The sequence below is a fragment of the Equus caballus genome, chromosome 20 (genome assembly GCF_041296265.1).
Source record: "Equus caballus isolate H_3958 breed thoroughbred chromosome 20, TB-T2T, whole genome shotgun sequence".
Lineage (NCBI taxonomy): Eukaryota > Metazoa > Chordata > Mammalia > Perissodactyla > Equidae > Equus > Equus caballus.
The window spans coordinates 36,162,204-36,179,435 of NC_091703.1; the positions used below are offsets into that span (position 1 = coordinate 36,162,204).

The following is a 17,232-nucleotide window of genomic DNA, read 5'->3' on the forward strand; positions in this document are numbered from 1 at the left end:
CCTATCATTCAAACATGAAGGAAAAGTAAAGACTTTCCCAGATAAACAAAAACTGAGATAATTTGTTGCTAGAAGACCTGCTTTGCAAGAGATGCTAAAGGAAGTTCTGGTGAAAGAAAGGACAAGAGACGGTAATTTGAATCCACACAAACAAAGAGGACTGCTAAAGGTGATTAAGTAATTACAAATGACACTATAAAAGCATATGTTTTCTCAATTCTTCCCTTGATTGATTTAAAAAACAATTGTTTGAAAAAGCATGGATTTTTTGCTACGCATGTCTAATATTATGCACTTTCTACTATTACAGTATCTATGCATATGTGTAGAAGACAATCTTAATAACTATTCAAAAAACAATGTCCTACAGGGACAATATGGCAACTCTCTTTCTACACCAGCACTGTGTAGTGGAAATATAATACAAGTTATGTATGTAATTTCAATTTTTTTAGTAGTCACATTTGAGAGCTGAAAAAAATGTGTTAATTTTAATAGAGTATATTATTTAACTTAATCTGTCTAAAATATTATGATTTCAACATGAAACCACAAAATTATTCACAAATATTTATATTCAAATTTTTATTTTAAATCTTTAAAATGCGACGTATTTTACGCTTACAGCACAACTCGATTTGGATACTAAATTTTCATAGGAAATCTGTATTTAGATTTCATAAAATTTATAGTTAAAAAAGTGGATTCATGTTTGAAAGTTGTTCAAAACATACTTAAGTTTTTCAACAACTGAAGTGAATATCAATTTTTAAAGTTAAATAAAATTTAAAACTCAATTGTGCAGTCACCTTGCCTTGTGTTTCAAGGTTTCCGTAGCCACATGTGGTTAGTGGCTCCTCTACTAGATAGTTCAGTGCTGGACTCTCAAACAACTCTCCTCACACACTAGGCCAGTTATTTCTTTCACTTCATCATCATGACATGGCATCTTTGTCTCTTTTACCTCCATGAGGTAGCTGGAAAACTTACCCTGGTAACAGAGAGAGAAACAGAATAGTATTCACAAATGTGTTTACCTTTGCCCTTAGCAATGTACATAGCAAACTCAACATGTAGCTAAATCTTGGTTTCTCTACTACACTGTTTTGCATGGAGGAATGAAAAGGTGTGCCATTTCTTATCGTAGAAAGTCAACACTTACCATCTGAGGCATTTTTCAGTCCCCAGATATTTTGGCTCTGCCACTACCATGCATTGGGGCCATCTCCTTCAACTCAGTATGTTGCGGGAACATGGGTTTAATTCTAATAATAAGCTAGTCAAACCACTATTGAGATGGTAACTCTGCTGCAAACAGATAATTCTTTATGAAGACAAGTATAAATTGAGGCCAAGGGATGATTTAATCTCAGCGGCAATGCTGTGCTAGTGGCCCACATACTAAAAAAGAGAGGAAGATTGGCATGGATGTTAGCTCAGAGCAAATCTTCCTCAGGAAAAAAAAAATAGAAAATATTGACTAAGAAGTTCTTCCAGTTAATTTGGTCTTAAAATCCTTAACTTCAACATCGGATATTATCTGATTTATCTACTTCCTCTAACATTTTATTTCTAAAATGTAAAACTTACCACAAAAATATAATCAATGTATTCAATAACTACATCAAAATCATCCTACGAAGCCTTCTTAGAGGCATCCACTCCTAGCCTCCTCTAGATGTCTCAGTATTGATGGTTTCAGCCAAATCTCCAAGTGGAAGGGTAAAGCTCACTCTAACCTTGGTCTTCTTATACCTTCTGTTGACAAAGAGCTCTTTTAGAAATTCCATAAAACATTGAGAAAGGAAAAAAAAATCCGTATAGTTCAATACCATCACTAATATCAAGGGTACCTTCTGGTCCAACTCTACCCATTTCCAGCATGTTGGACAGAATTCCCAAGGAGAATGCCTTGTGCACTTAAGCACACAACAAATATTTATTGGATTAAATTGTGTGGATCCTTTACAACTTCTTTCTTTTCATGGTATGACTTAATCTTCTTTTTTGAGGCAAAACTCGAAGACCAACTAGATTAAACCATAGGCAGGGTTAAATTTTAAAAAACACAATTGTATAAAATAATATACATATGACGTACTATGGGGTCTATAATATGTAAAAATATATGTTCAATATATTTGCCAATAACAGCATAAAGGATATGGGTGGGAGCAAACCTGTAATGGGCTAAGGAAATGACAGACGATAAAGTAATAATTATAACAATGTGTTGTTGGGTTTGCAACATTAATAGATATAATATATATAACAATAATACCACAAAATGAAGGAAAAAGTAATAGAGCTTTGTAGGAGGAACATTTATATATATTACTAAAATTAAGCTAGTATAACACTAAAACTGATTCTTTTAAGTCAACATGTATATAGTAAACCCTAGATCAACTATATATAGATATATAAATAATGAAATTAAAATGCTACATTAGAAAATATTCAGTAAATGTAAAAGTGTCATAAAGTTGCAATAGAGGAGCAAAATATGAAACTTAGAAAACAAAAAGTAAAATGGCAGATCTAAATCCAGTTATACAAAAATAACATTAAATTTGAATGGATTAAACAAGCAATCAAAAAGCAGAGATGAGGGGTGCTCTGCTTTGGCAGCCTGGGGTTTGTGGGTTCAGACCCTGGGTACAGACCTATACACCGTTCATCCAGCCACACAGTGGCAGTCCCCCACATACAAAATAGAGGAAGATTGGCACAGATGTTAGATCAGGGTCAATCTTCCTCAATCAAAAAGAGGAACATTGACAACAGATGTTAGCTCAGGCCCAATCTTCCTCACCAAAAAAAAATAAAAAGAAAAAAGAAAAAAAGGCTAAGATGATTATCAGATTGGACAAAAAAGATCCAATTGTATGTTGTCTATAGAAGACATACTTTATACCCAAAGATGCAAACAGATTTAAAATAAAAAGATGAAAAAAGGTATATCATCAAGCCACAACCACAGAAAAACTGAAATGGCTATACTAATACACCAAATAGACTTTAAAACAAAAAATCTTACTAGAGACAAAGAGGAACACTTTATAATGATGAAAGCATCACTCTATCAGAATGATGTAATAATTATAAACATATATACACCTAATAACAGAATGTCAAAGTACATGAAGTAAAATTTGACATAAATGAAGGGAGAAATAGACAATTCAAAAATAATAGTTGGAGACTTTAATACTCCACTTTTAATATGGATGGAACTAGGCAAAAGATCAACAAAGGAATAGAAGAGTTGGCTAACACTGCAAACCAACCAGAACTAACCAACATCTATGGAACACTCCACCCAATAACAAAATGTACATTCTTCTCAAGTGCACATAGAACATTCTCCAGGATAGACAACGTGGTAGACCATAAGACAAACTTCAGTACATTTAAAACGATAGAAATATTGCAAACCATATTCTTTGACTTCAATATGATGAAGTTAGAAATCAAGCAGGAAAAATTAGGAAACAACTATGTAGAAATTAAACAACACATCCGTAAATAACCAATAGTCAAAGAATAAATCAAAAGGGAAATCAGAAAATACTTTGAGATGAATGCAAATGAAGACAAACTATACCAAAACTTATGGAATGCAGCTAAAACAGTGCTTAGAGGGAAATTTGTAGTTCTAAATATCTATATTAAGAAAGAAGTAAGATTTTAAAAAAGCATTAATTTAACCTTGCACCTTAAGACACTGAAAAAGAGAGGGGTGACATCAGCACGATGAAGGGCTAGGAAGTCACAACACTTGTCTCCCTCCAAAAGCAATAAATATATAACCACAAACCAAACAAAATAGCTCAGGGTATGCTCTGGACTATGACAAAGTAGCAACAAAAACCCTATGGAGCTCAAAACCTGAGTCTAGCCACATAGAAAAATACAAGAAGAATTTTACCCATATCATCCCATCCACCAGGCCAGAACAGCTTGGTGCCATGAGGATTCCTTGGAGGAATTATACACCACAAGGAAAAGGAGAGCAGGAGAACTCCAGCCAGTCTCATCACTGTGGACACCTGAATCCTTTGTTACAGAGGTCTCCCACAGTCTCCACCAATGAGGATCCCAGCTGATGGAGATACTGGAGGTCTCCCATACCCTGCATCTACTCCCCAGGGCTGGAGATGTCACTGCAGTTAGCCCTGCCTTCAGGGACCCCAGTCAACGCTGTGCCCCACTCTCCAGGCTTGGGATGCCACAGCACCTCATCATATACAGCACCAGAGCTGCCACTGATCTGCACCTTACCCCAGGCCCCAGGTTGTAGCTTTGTCTCACTATTAATGGAAGTTGGGGCAGCTTCCATTGCCCTGAGCACCACCTCCTGTTCTAGGTCACGGCTCTGAACCATCATTTCCAGCAGCATTGCTGTTGCCCTAAGCCCTTGTTCCCTTGGGTCCTGACACATGGCTTTAATAGAGCACCACTGAGGACATCTTTCTTCTCTCCTATGACTTCTTTTATCCCTGGGTCCTGAGTTGGGACCTCGGCCCATCATCTCCAAGCTGCACTGCTGCTGCACCCTGTTCACTGGGTGCAAGCCACTGCTGCACTTTGTCATTCTTGGACCTGTGCTGGTGCTACATTCCCCTCACCAGAGTCACTACAGGGAGCCCCTGAGACCTAAATTCCAGGTCCATGGGAGAGCTGCACACATCCACATCTTAGACACCAGTGCCACTGCCTCAGAAAGCACACTTATGCACCCGGACCCAGGTGACGTGGTAGCTCTCTGTGCACCTGATCTCAGGACCCTGCCAGCATGCCAGAGCAGGTGCCAAGAGTGATCCTCTGGGCTAGAACTTCCACCCATGAGCAAAAAAACCCAGGAAGACCCCAGCAGCCTTTGCCCCCAAGGATCCCAATGGTCCTACCCACCACTGCCACCCACAGAAGCTCAGCAGTCTACACCACGGAAGGCCACTGCAGTCTGGCTGATGTCAAACTCAGCTGACAGAGCTATATGGAGACTGTGCCACTGTGCTTTCCAAGGAGCCAAGATGCTGCATCCCTCTCAGCCAGCATCATCACAGCCACCTTCAGGTGAAAGTCTTTCCCCACTGAAGTCAGTGCAAAATGGCTGGAAGAGATTACTGCACCCTCAAATGTGTGAGTATCATAAACATGAAAAAGCAAGAAAACATGACACCACCAAAGGAACACAATAATTTTCCAGTAACTGACCCCAAAGAAGTGGAGATCTTCAAGTTATCTGAAAAAGATTTCAAAATAATTATTTTAAGGAAGCTGAGTGAGATTTAAGAGAACACAGATATACAATTCAATGAACTCAGGTAAACAATACATGAAAAAACAAGAGATTCAACAAAGAGATAGAAATTATAAAAAAGAATCAAGCAAATGCTGGAGCTGAAGAATGCAATGAATAAAATGGATAAATACTTAGACTCATACAACCTCCCAAAATTGAAACAAGAAGAAATAGAGAATCTGAATAGACCAATCACAAGTAAAGAGATTGAAATAGTAATCAAAAATCTCCAAAAAAAAACAAAAGTCCAGGACCAGATGGCCTCTCTGGAGAATGCTATCAAAGATTCAAAGAAGACTTATTACCTATCCTTCTCAAACTATTCTAAAAAATTGAGGAAGATAGAACACTTCCTAACACATTTAACAAGGCCAACATTACGCTGATACCAAAACCAGACAAGGACAGCACAGAGAAGAAAAATTACAGGCCAATGTTGCTGATGAACAAAGATGCAAAAGTCCTCAATAAAATATTGGCAAACTGAACACAGCAATACACTAAAAAGATCACACACTATGATCAAGTAGGATTTATACCAGGGACACAGGGATGGTTCAACATCCACAAATCAATCAATGTGATACACAACATTAATAAAATGAGGAATAAAAACCACATGATAATTTCAATAGATGCCAAGAAAGCATTTGATAAGATCCAACATCCATTTATGATAAAAACTCTCAGTAAAATGGGTATAGAAAGAAAGTACCTCAACATAATAAAGTTCGTATATAACAAACTCACAGCCAACATCAAACTCACTTGGGGAGGGACAGAAAGCCATTACTCCGAGAACAGGAACAAGACAACGGTGCCCACCCTCACCACTCGTATTCTACATGGTACTGAAGGTTTGTGCCAGAACAATCAGGCAAGAGAAAGAAAGAAATGGAATCCAAATAGGAAATGAAGAAGTGAAATTCTTGCTGTTTGCAGATGGATGACATGATTTTATATATAGAAAACCATAAAGAATCCATCAGAAAACTATTAGAAATAATCAATAACTACAGTAAAGTTACAGGGTACCAAATCAACTTACAAAAATCAGTTACATTTCTATACTCTAATAATGAACCAACAGAAAGAGAACTCAAGAATCCAATCCTACTTACAATCGCAAAAAAGAATAAAATATCTCGGAATAAATTTAACCAGGGAGGTAAAAGACCTATACAATGAAAACTATAAGACATTACTGAAAGAAATCAATGATGACATAAAGAAATGGAAAAATATTCCACGCACATGGACTGGAAGAATAAACATGGTTAAAATGTCCATACTACCTAAAGCACTCTACAGATTCAGTGCAATCCCAGTCAGAATCCCAATGACATTCTTCACAGAAATAGAACAAAGAATCCTAAAATTCATATAAGGAAACAAAAGACTCTGAAGAGCTAAAGCAATCCTGAGAAAAAAGAACAAAGCTGGAATCCCTGACTTCAAAATATACTGCAAAGCTACACTGATCAACACAGCATGGTACTGGTACAAAAACAGGCACAGAGACTAAAGGAACAGAATGGAAAGCCCAGAAATAAAACCACACATCTGTGGTCGGCTAATCTTTGACAAAGGATCTAAGAACATACAATGGATAAAGGAAAGTCTCTTCAATAAATGGTGTTGGGAAAACTGGATAGCCACATGCTAAAGAATGAAAGTAGACCATTATCTTTCACCATACAAAAAAATAAACTCAAATGGATCAAGGACTTTAAGGTGAGACCTGAAACCATAAAACTTCTGGAAGAAAATATAGGCATTACACTCTGACATCAGTCTTGAAAGGATTTTTTCAAATACCATGTCCACTTGGACAAGGGAAATAAAAGATAAAATAAACAAGAGGGACTTCATCAGACTAAAGAGCTTGATCAAAACAAAAAGACAACCCACTAACTGAGAGAAAATATTTGCACATCATATATCTGACAAGGGGTTAATCTCCATAACATATAAAGAACTCACACAACTGAGCAACAAAAAATCAAACAACCCGATCAAAAAGCGGGCAGAGGATATGAACAGACGTTTTTCCAAAGAAGATATACAGATGGCCCATAGGCACATGAAAAGATGTTCAATATCAATAATCATCAGGGAAATGCAAATCAAAACTACACTTAGATATCACCTTACACCCATTAGAATGACTATAATCACCAAGAGAAAAAATAACAAATATTGGAGAGGTTGTGGAGAAAAGGGAACCCCCATCTACTGCTAGTGGGAATGCAAAATGTTGCAGCCACTATGGAAAATATTATTGATATTTCTCAAAAAATTAAAAATAGAAATACCATATGACCCAGCTATCCCACTACTGGGATTTATCCAAAGAACTTGAAATCAACAATTCAAAGAGACTTATACACCCCTATGTTCGTTGCAACATTATTCACCATAGCAAAGATGTGGAGAAGCAACCCAAGTGCCCACTGACTAATGAATGGATAAAGAAGATAAGGTATGTAGATACAGTGGAATATTACTCAGCCATAAAAAAACACAAAATTGTCCCACTCACAACAACATGGATGGACCTTGAGAGTATCACGTTAAGTGAAATAAGCCAGACAGAGAAAGACAAACACTGTGTGATTTCACTCATATGTGGAAGATAAACACACGGACAAAGAGAACAGTTTAGTAGTTACCAGGGGGAAAGGGTTCGGGGGGTGGGCATAAAGGGTGAAGGGGTACATTTATATGATGAGTGACAAATAATAATGTACAACTGAAATATCACAATGTTAAAAGCTATTGCAATCTCAATAAAAAAAACTCCCAACAAAGAAAAGTACAGGACCAGATGTTTTCACAGGTGAATTCTACCAAACATTTTTAAAGAAGAATTAATACCAATCCTTCTCAAAACCTTCCAAAATTTGAGTAGGAAGGAATACTTCTAAACTCATTTTATGAAGCCAGCATTACCTCAATACCAAAGCCAGAGAAGGATGCTACAAGAAAAGAAAAATTACAGGGCAATATCCCTGATGAACATAGATGCAAAAATCCCCAACAAATGCTAGCAGATCAAATTGAAGAACACATTAAAAGAATCATACATCGTGATCAAGTGGGATTCATTCCTGGGATGCAAGGATGGTTCAACATATGGGAATCAATAAATGTAATACACCATACTAATAGAATAAATGATAAAAATCATATGATCATCTCAATAGATGCGGAAAAAGCATTTGACAAAATTCAACATCCTTTCATGAGAAAAACTCTCAACAAATTGGGTATAGAAGGAATGTTCCTCAGCATAAAAAGGCCGTATATGACAAGCCCACAGCTAATATCATACTTAATGGTGAAAAGTTAAAAGCCTTTCCTCTAATATCGAGAACAAGACAAGAATATCCACTCTTGCCCTTTCTATTCAACATAAGTAGTGGAAGTCCTAACCATGGCATTTAGGTAAGAAAAAGCAATGAAAGACATACAAATCAGAAAGCAAGAAGTAAAGCTGACACTATTTGCAGATGGCGTTATCTTATATAGAGGAAATCCTAAAGATTCCACCAAAAAAACCTGTTGTAACTAAAAAATTAATTCAGGAAAGTTGCAGGATACAAAATCAATGTATAAAAATCAGTAGCATTTCTGTACACTAACAAGGAACCATCCCAAAGAGAAATTAAGAAGACAATCCTATTTACAATAGCATCAAAACCAATATGATACTTAGGAATAAATTTAACCAAGGAATTGAAAGACCTGTACACTGAAAACTATAAGACATTGATGCAATCAAAGAAGACATAAATAAATGGAAATATATTCCATCTTCTTGGATTAGACGAATTAATATTGTGAAAATGTCCATATTACTCAAAGCAATCTACAGATTCAATACAATCCCAATCAAAATTCTAGTAGCATTTTTTCACAGAAATAAGACAGACAATCCTAAAATTTATGTGGAACCACAAAAGATGCCAAATAGCCAAAGGAATCCTGAGAAAGCACAAAGTTGGAGGCATCACATTTCCTGATTTCAAGTTATACTACCAAGCTATCGTAATCAAAATAACAGCATACTAGCATAGAAACAGGCACACAGACCTGGAACAGAATAGAGAGCCCAGACAAAAACCCATGCATATGTGGTCAACTAACTTTTGACAAGGGTGCCAAGAACACACAAGGGGGACAGGACAGTCTCCTCAATAAACAGTGTTGGGAAAACTAGACATCCACGTGCAAAAGAAAATAATTGGTCCCCTATCTTACACCATTCATAAATATTAACTTGAAATGGATGGAAGACTTAAATGTAAGACTTGAAACCATAAAATTCCTAGGAGGAAACTTAGGTAAAAAGATCTTGACATTGGTCTCATCAAAGATTTCTTGAATAAGATATTAAAAGCACAGGCAACAAAAAATGAGACTACATTAAACTAAAGAGCTTCTTCACAGCAAAGGAAACAATAAATAAAATGAAAATGCAACCTGAAGAATGAGAGAAAATTTTGCAAACCATATATGTGATAAGGGGTTAACATCCAAAATGTATAAAGAACTTATACAATTCAATAGCAAAAAGTAAATAATCCAATTAAATAATTGGCAAAGGACCTAAATAGATGTTTTTCCAAAGACATACAAATGATCAATAGGTATATGAAAAGGTGCTCAGTATCACTAATCATCAGGGAAATGCAAATCAAAACCACAATGAGATATCACTTTACACCTGTTAGGATGGTTATTATCAAAACGACAAGAAATAAATGTTGGTGAGGAAGTGATGAAAAGAGAACCCTTATAACACTGTGGGAATGCAAAATGATACAGCCATCATGGAAATCAGTGTGGTGGTTCCTCAAAAAAAATGAAAAATTGAACTACCATATGATCCAGCAATCCCACTCCTGGGTATATATCTGAAGTAATTGAAATCAGTATCTCAAAGAGATATCTACACATTCATGTTCATTGCAGCATTATTCACAGTAGCCAAGATGTGGAAAGAACATAAATGTCCTTCAACAGATGAATGGATAAAGAAAGTGTGGCATGTAAGGTGGCATACAAATACATACTCCCAATGGAATATTATTCAGTCATAAAAAATGAAGAAATTCTGCTATTTGCGACAACATGGATGGAACTAGAAGGCATTAGGCTAAGTTAAATAAGGCAGACAGAGAAAGAAAAATACTATATGGTATCACTTGTATGTGGAATCTTAAAAAAAGGACATTTCATAAATAGAATAGAATGGTGGTTGCCAGGGGCTGGGGGAGGGGGAAATGAGGCTGTTTGGTCAAATTTTAAGTAATAAGAAGAAGAAGTTCTGAATAACTAATGTATAGTACATTGACTATAGTTAATAACATGGTATTGTGTACTTGAAAGTTGCTGAGAGTAGATCCTAAATATTCTTACTGCACACACACATAAAGAGAGTTAACTATGTTAACTATGTGAGGTCATGGCTGTGTTAATTATCTTGACCTTGGTAACCATGATATAATGTATATGTATATCAAATCATCACGTTGTATACTTTAAATATACACAATTATATTTGTCAATTATTTCTTAATGAACTTTCAAAAATTACACTGAAAAAGAAGAGCAAACTAAGCCTAAAGAAAGCAGAAGGAAGGAAACAAAAAATATTAGAGTGGCAACTAATGAAATATAAAGAAGAAAAACAGTAGAGAAAATCAATAAAACCAAAAGCTGGTTCTTTGAAAAGCTTAACAAAACTGACACACTTTTAACATTTCACCAAGAAAAAAAGAGAAAAATCAGAAATGAAAGGTGACATGTTAATACTGATCTCACAGAAATAAAAAGGATTATAAAGAAATACCATGAACAATTGTACATAAATAAATTAGATAACTTAGATGAAATGGACAAATTCCCAGAAAGACACAAGCTACCAAAGCTGAGTCCAGAAGAAGTAGCAATATGAAATCACCAGAATTCTATCATGGAAAAGCTTTCAGAAACATCCTCAGACTCTCTTCACCATTCACCAAGGATGCACAGAACCTTGATGTGAACATTCTGGTCAAAATGCTCCTAGTAGGGAAAGACATCAGTGCCTTTCACTGAACCGCACTCAAATTATCAGCCATCACATTTAGGAAATTCTGTAATACAAAGCAAATTTGGTCTGATTTATCAGATTTGCCATTGGGTGGGGTGAAGGGAGAGGAAGGTGCTAGCTGATTTAGCCCAGGCCCTGAAAGTTTCATTGTTCCAGAAAACAGACTTGTGCCCTTACTGATGACCCAGCATACGCACAGGACTCAAGGACTGGCCTCCAGTAGGGGGCTCTTTTGTTGCCTGGACACTGAGCTGGTGGTCAGCATGGTTCCGCTCTCTGCTCAAGTGTGAGCGCTACAGATCCAGCCCCCTGGTTAATGCAGTCCTTATGGTTCAAGCCCAGACTCTTTCGGATATGGAGACAGTGGCCCCAACTCTGTCTGACTGGCTCAGAGCTGGACACAACACTCACTATCATACCAAACAATTTCAGATCCTTCTTACTGCCACCGGTTTCCAAAATGCCTTTTTTAATTTTTGGAAACTTCTACAGTGTAGTTACTAATATGTTGGACTCATATGCCCAGGAAGTGTTCTGTGAAATATAACTCTTATTGAAAAGTTCCTTCACAATTGGGAGTGTTAACCTACACTCTTGATATCCTTATAAATAATTTGATTTTATGTTCTTCACATCTTGTGTGACGATTGGTGGAGGATTGACCAAAGGCTATATTGCTATCTAAGATTTACGCTGAAAATCTCAGAGAAACTAATAACACATTCAATGCTTATAGGAAGGGAGGAGGTATCTGGGCATAGGAAGTGGTTATTAGACCAGGGTTGAGGTTGAAGAGGAAGAATGATGACGTAAACCTTTGCATAAACCACATTTACACGAAACCGTGATATATCATCAAATAGTTTTCTTTCCAGCTAATGAGGCAAAGGAGGGAAGGCAGCATCATTTGTCTCTGGCAGATGAAACCATCAAGAAGGCATGCACAAAGTCGTGGTGGCAGGCAGGAGTGGGGAGAGAGAAATTCCATTAACGTCTCAATTCAGTGAAATTTGCATATGGATCATTTGTACATGGAGCATCCTGTAGAATTTCTGAAATTACCTGCCCATGCTGTCCCCACTATGTCTGTTCTCTGCTTTTCTTCTTCTCCCACAGGACTTCAAGGTCCCCCTGGGATCATGGCCACAAACACAAAAAGTTTCTAATATCTTAGTTGAGCTCTTAAGCCCACTTTTCAATCCTTTTACATATCTCCAGTCATTTCTGCTTCTTATTTCCCTTTAAAGTATTTTTTTTAACCACTTACCTCATGGAACTAAAATAATGACCTAATTTCACCTCACAGATAAAGAGAAGAGAAAAGATATGAACACTCCCTAAGTCTGATGAGCCTTACATTCTGAATCCATGAACCCTGTGGTGCTCAAGTCAACAGGGATAGAAGAGCACTACTGAGGTTCACAAACTTTTTGCTGCAAAAGGAAACTTTCAGAAGAAATGTCCAGTCTGCAGTGAAAGCACAGTAACTTCTGTGTTGGAACCTCTGGGATTGAGTGCAAGCCCTGACTCTTTAACCCCATTTAGCGATGGTCTCAGCTCAGGAACATTTCTTTGGTTATTTGATAAAGCTCGGAAGTTTTGTTAGCTTCAAAGTGTTCACACCTATAAGATTTCTAAGCAAGTCTGACTGAATAAAATTTCAGATTCCTCAGCTGATCATGAAGGCTCCAAAGTGTATCATCTTTTTAAATAACCTGCAGATAAATTATACTGCATCTGACCAGGAGTGTTCATTTGTGAATGTATGCATGAATCAAATGCATGTCAGGTATGAGAAACAAATCAAGGAAGAAGACCCCTTTTCTACCCATAGGAGTCCACATAGAAGAACTTAGTCAGCTGCAAAATTGCAACTTCCCACTTCTTTGGAAGAACTGAGTGGGTGGTTTAACAAGTGGTCCAGTGTCTGTGAGGGGAGTGTGGCATAAATGGCCTTCCGTGTCACAGTGTAGCACAGTCGCCCCTCTGGCACATCACTCTGAGGTTAAACTGCCTGGGCTTGATTTCTGGCTCCACCTTTTAATAATGGTGTAGCCTTAGACAAGGATCCAACTCCTCCATGTACAATTTCCTAACTGGTAACATGGGGAAGGGAAGTAATAATGATAGACCTGCCTCATGGTATCATAAAGATTAAGTGAGTAAATATAGTAAAAGCACTTGGAAGATTTATGGAATATAGTAGGCACTCAATAAATATCAGGCATTATTATCATTATTATTAATTATCTTTATCATGATGGCTGGAGGGCAACCTGGCAATCGGTCTTCATTTTCTCACCACCTTGGCTGTTAAGGATCCAATACATCTAGGGAGAAAGTCTCAGGGATAAAAGCTAAAAGAAGCCTGGCTTTCTTTATATTGGGTGGGAGAGGGGAGGAGGGAAGGAACATGAGAGGAACAGCCACTTCATGCTTTAGGTTCTGCCATCGTTCTACCCACCTTCAGGAAAATAACCAGCTCCCAGAGATCTGGGGAAACAGCTGGGTCTATACCCTCCATCCCGTCCCCCCATCCTGATTTCCCTTTCTACCACTTACACATCCCAGAATTTGTTGCTTGACTCTGAAATTGCAAGAATCAAGTTCACAACAGTAGGCCAAATTCACAGTAGATTTGGGGGCTTATTGGCAGTTTAGTAAACAGAGCCTAAACCACGTAGCATATCCTGGAACTCACTTGGGGCTGAGTGGACATAAAGAAATGAAGTATCCTCTGCATTTCCAGAAGTGTAAACCCTTAATCATCTGGAAGGCAGCATCTTAAAGATGTTGATATTTATAGTAGTCACTTCCCTGCAGACCTGTGGGTGTGAGCCCATCCTTGGTATAAGTTCCAACACTTGATTTTGACCTAGATCATAAGGGTAATACCTGTTCCTTCATCTGACTGCTGAGCCTTTCACTTCTCTTTGCATACAGGACATTTTTCTAGACAGAAAAGCAGAGCACCCTGGAAGGCACACCCATGTACTAAGTGTTATCTACATTTCCTCACCCAGCCCCCAACGTCCACAGCCCCAGTCCTCTCTAGCTAGGCTTTGGTTACAAACAACCTTTGCGGAACCTGGGTTTAAGTGAAACCAATATAAGACATTGGATACTTTCCCCTCAGACAAATCAAAACCATCTGGAAGGCAGCATCATTTGTCTCTGGCAGACTGAGCCATGAAAGACTGTAAGAAAAAATACTTAGTTACAGGAAAAGAAAAAAGTATCCATTAACAAGGGCAAAAAGTTATAAAACACTAAGTCATACATTTAACAAAGAATACAAAGAATCATCAGAGAAAATATTATGAAACTTTTCTGAGACCACAAAAGAGGATGAAAAAATGGAACAGAATACAATGTCTCCAGAGAGGAATATTATGTGTAGATTTAATGCAGTTTTAATCAAAATCTACATGGAATTTTAAATACTTATATTTTGTTTCCAAAAGCCAATATGCAAAGTGTCTTGATATATAAGATTGCCACTGTATTGAGCAATGTTTTTAAATAGTTAGCTTTGTCCTCCACTATATTGCTTAATTTCCAAAGGGCTCTGTTTCTTTCTTGTATTATTTTGTTCTTCTGGTATGGAGATGACTTATTCCATTATCTTTGATGGAATATTAATAATCATAGTTTTGGTATAAAGAGCTAAATCCTAGAGACAGGTTCAGGACACCACATCCAGAGTGGCTTTGCAGGCTTGCCTTGCTCTGTTCAACTGCCATGCCTTGTACCCACACAGAGAGCACAAGCTAAACTAGAATTTACTGACAAAGAGCATTTGCAGAAGTTGTGTTTAAGTGGAACAGCAATTTGACGCTGAATGTGTTCTCCCCAGCCAATGAGGATCAGACATAGAGCAGCATCACTCGTCTCTGGAAAACTAAGCTATCAAGAGAACTCACAGGAATAGAGCTACTATGTACTGAAAAAAGGGTCTCTCTTCACAACACCAAAAAAATGTAATATGTAAGAAACAAAGAATATAACAGAACTTTACTAATGTATTTAACATAACATGAATACTGAAGAGATATAAATCAAATGCAACATGAAATTCTAAAATTAACACTGCGATTCTAAAGGTCAATGGGATTGATGAATAGGCCAGACTAACGAACAACACTTTTCTCTTTTACTGAACTTATTGCTTAGTTTATAATTACTCTCTTCTCAACTATGATGTTTAATTGATAATTTGTCAAATATTTCTGTAGTTTACAGGGATGGGATATTTTCTAAAGTGAGTAGTTGGAAGGGGCACACAAGCACAGATTAACCCTTTGGCCCTACACACCCCACCAATAAAAACAGAGCTTTTCTGGTGTCTGCATTCCTCATGAAAGTGACCTGGACACTTGAGTGGTGAATTCCACCTTAGTTCTGATTGTAAACATTCAATTCCTTGTCACCTCACAGCCAACCACTAATCTCAGTAGTATATGTCTAGGTATTTGAGAAATACAAGGCTGGATAAAAGCATTCTGAAAAGCCTATGATTGCCTCAGCAGGCTTGGATTTTGGACGTGGGACCATGACAAACATATCTCCTCTCCCCATATCAGAGGCTCAGGCTGTCACCTATAAAATCTTGTCTCGTCAGTCTCTCAAACTCCACTGGCAAAGTTTTTTAAGGAACTAAGCTCTTTCAGGTTTATGACAATTTGTATTCAGTTATTTGAAGGACCAGGAATCCTTCTCAGCCCCAAAGATCTGCAGGACTCTAAGGAAAACAAATGCTCATCATACTAATCCATGGGATGGGGAGTGAGAAAACAGATTTGCATAATATAGAGGTAGTAATCACAGCATCATCTTTTTAACGTGATTTAGGCAGTAAGGACACTGGATCATTGCTGACTGGGCTGTTCACTACCTCATCACGTCCTAAAAGCTCATGACTTGCAGATCACGTGATCTCCTAGGTTCAGAAAGAAGGCCATGTTGGGCAGAAGTAGGGGATGGAATGCCATGTACTTCATCAGCATGGTTACTTGAATCTGGGTTCTAGGCTTGCATATGTCTCCTGTCCAGACTTTGTCCACTTAACAAAAATAAGATCCACAGATCCTGAAGCACAGCCTCTGTGTTTAAGGTATCCAGATGATACCACAAAACCTCTAAAAAATATCAGAGGCATTAATTTCATGGTCTACTAATATTTTATTTTGAATTTCCACAGCTTGACTGACACCCTCCCGCCACCCACCACCATCAGTCTCCTGATAAAGGGTCAGAATTCAAATGAACTCCAGCCATGCCCTGGATGTGGTGAAATGGGATTTCTCTCATAATATAGTCCAACCTGACACACCCATAGATATTGGAGAGAGATGCTGCAAATATTAGGGCAATCCAGACCTGTGTACATTATTGACTAGAGACTGTATCTTGTGCTTATTTCTTCCATTAATTGACATAGGAGAATCTACATTACACATTATGAGGGGGAGCTTGAAGTACTAAAGCATAGCTTTCAGGCAGTGAAGCATTGGATAAATGCAGCCTAATATGCCTTGAATATCAAGTACCACTATGAAAGCTAGAACTATCATCTCCTGCAAGCCACCACCAATATATCCCTCCATGAATCTCCTCTTAAAGAGGTTGAAATACAAGAGCACCCTGGAGTTCCCACTATCTAAAGGAGATTCAGTATGTGATGCCCAGATAGATACACCCTAGATCCATTAATTCAGGATCCCTGGGAGAGAAAACCAAACATCAGTATCTTTAAAGCTCCCCAGGTGATGCCAGAATGTAGCCAACTTGGGGACTAGTACTATGGAGCAGTGGTTCTCAATCA

General features: G+C 37.6%; 1 protein-coding gene across 2 annotated transcripts in view; it reads right to left on the reverse strand.

The window, feature by feature from the left end:
* The window catches only part of LOC100052006 (MHC class II DR-beta chain), a 99,421-nt gene that overhangs the window by 25,486 nt on the left and 56,703 nt on the right, over nt 1–17,232 (reverse strand). Inside the window, exons 6-7 of one of the 2 annotated variants that reach the window (XM_070245391.1) lie at nt 1,591–1,758; nt 810–991 (exon numbers count right to left, since the gene is read on the reverse strand). The exons of the other annotated variant lie outside the window; for it this stretch is intronic. The gene's annotated coding sequence lies outside the window, so the exon portion shown is untranslated. The remainder of the gene's footprint in view (nt 1–809; nt 992–1,590; nt 1,759–17,232) is intronic. 2 annotated transcript variants of the gene reach the window in all.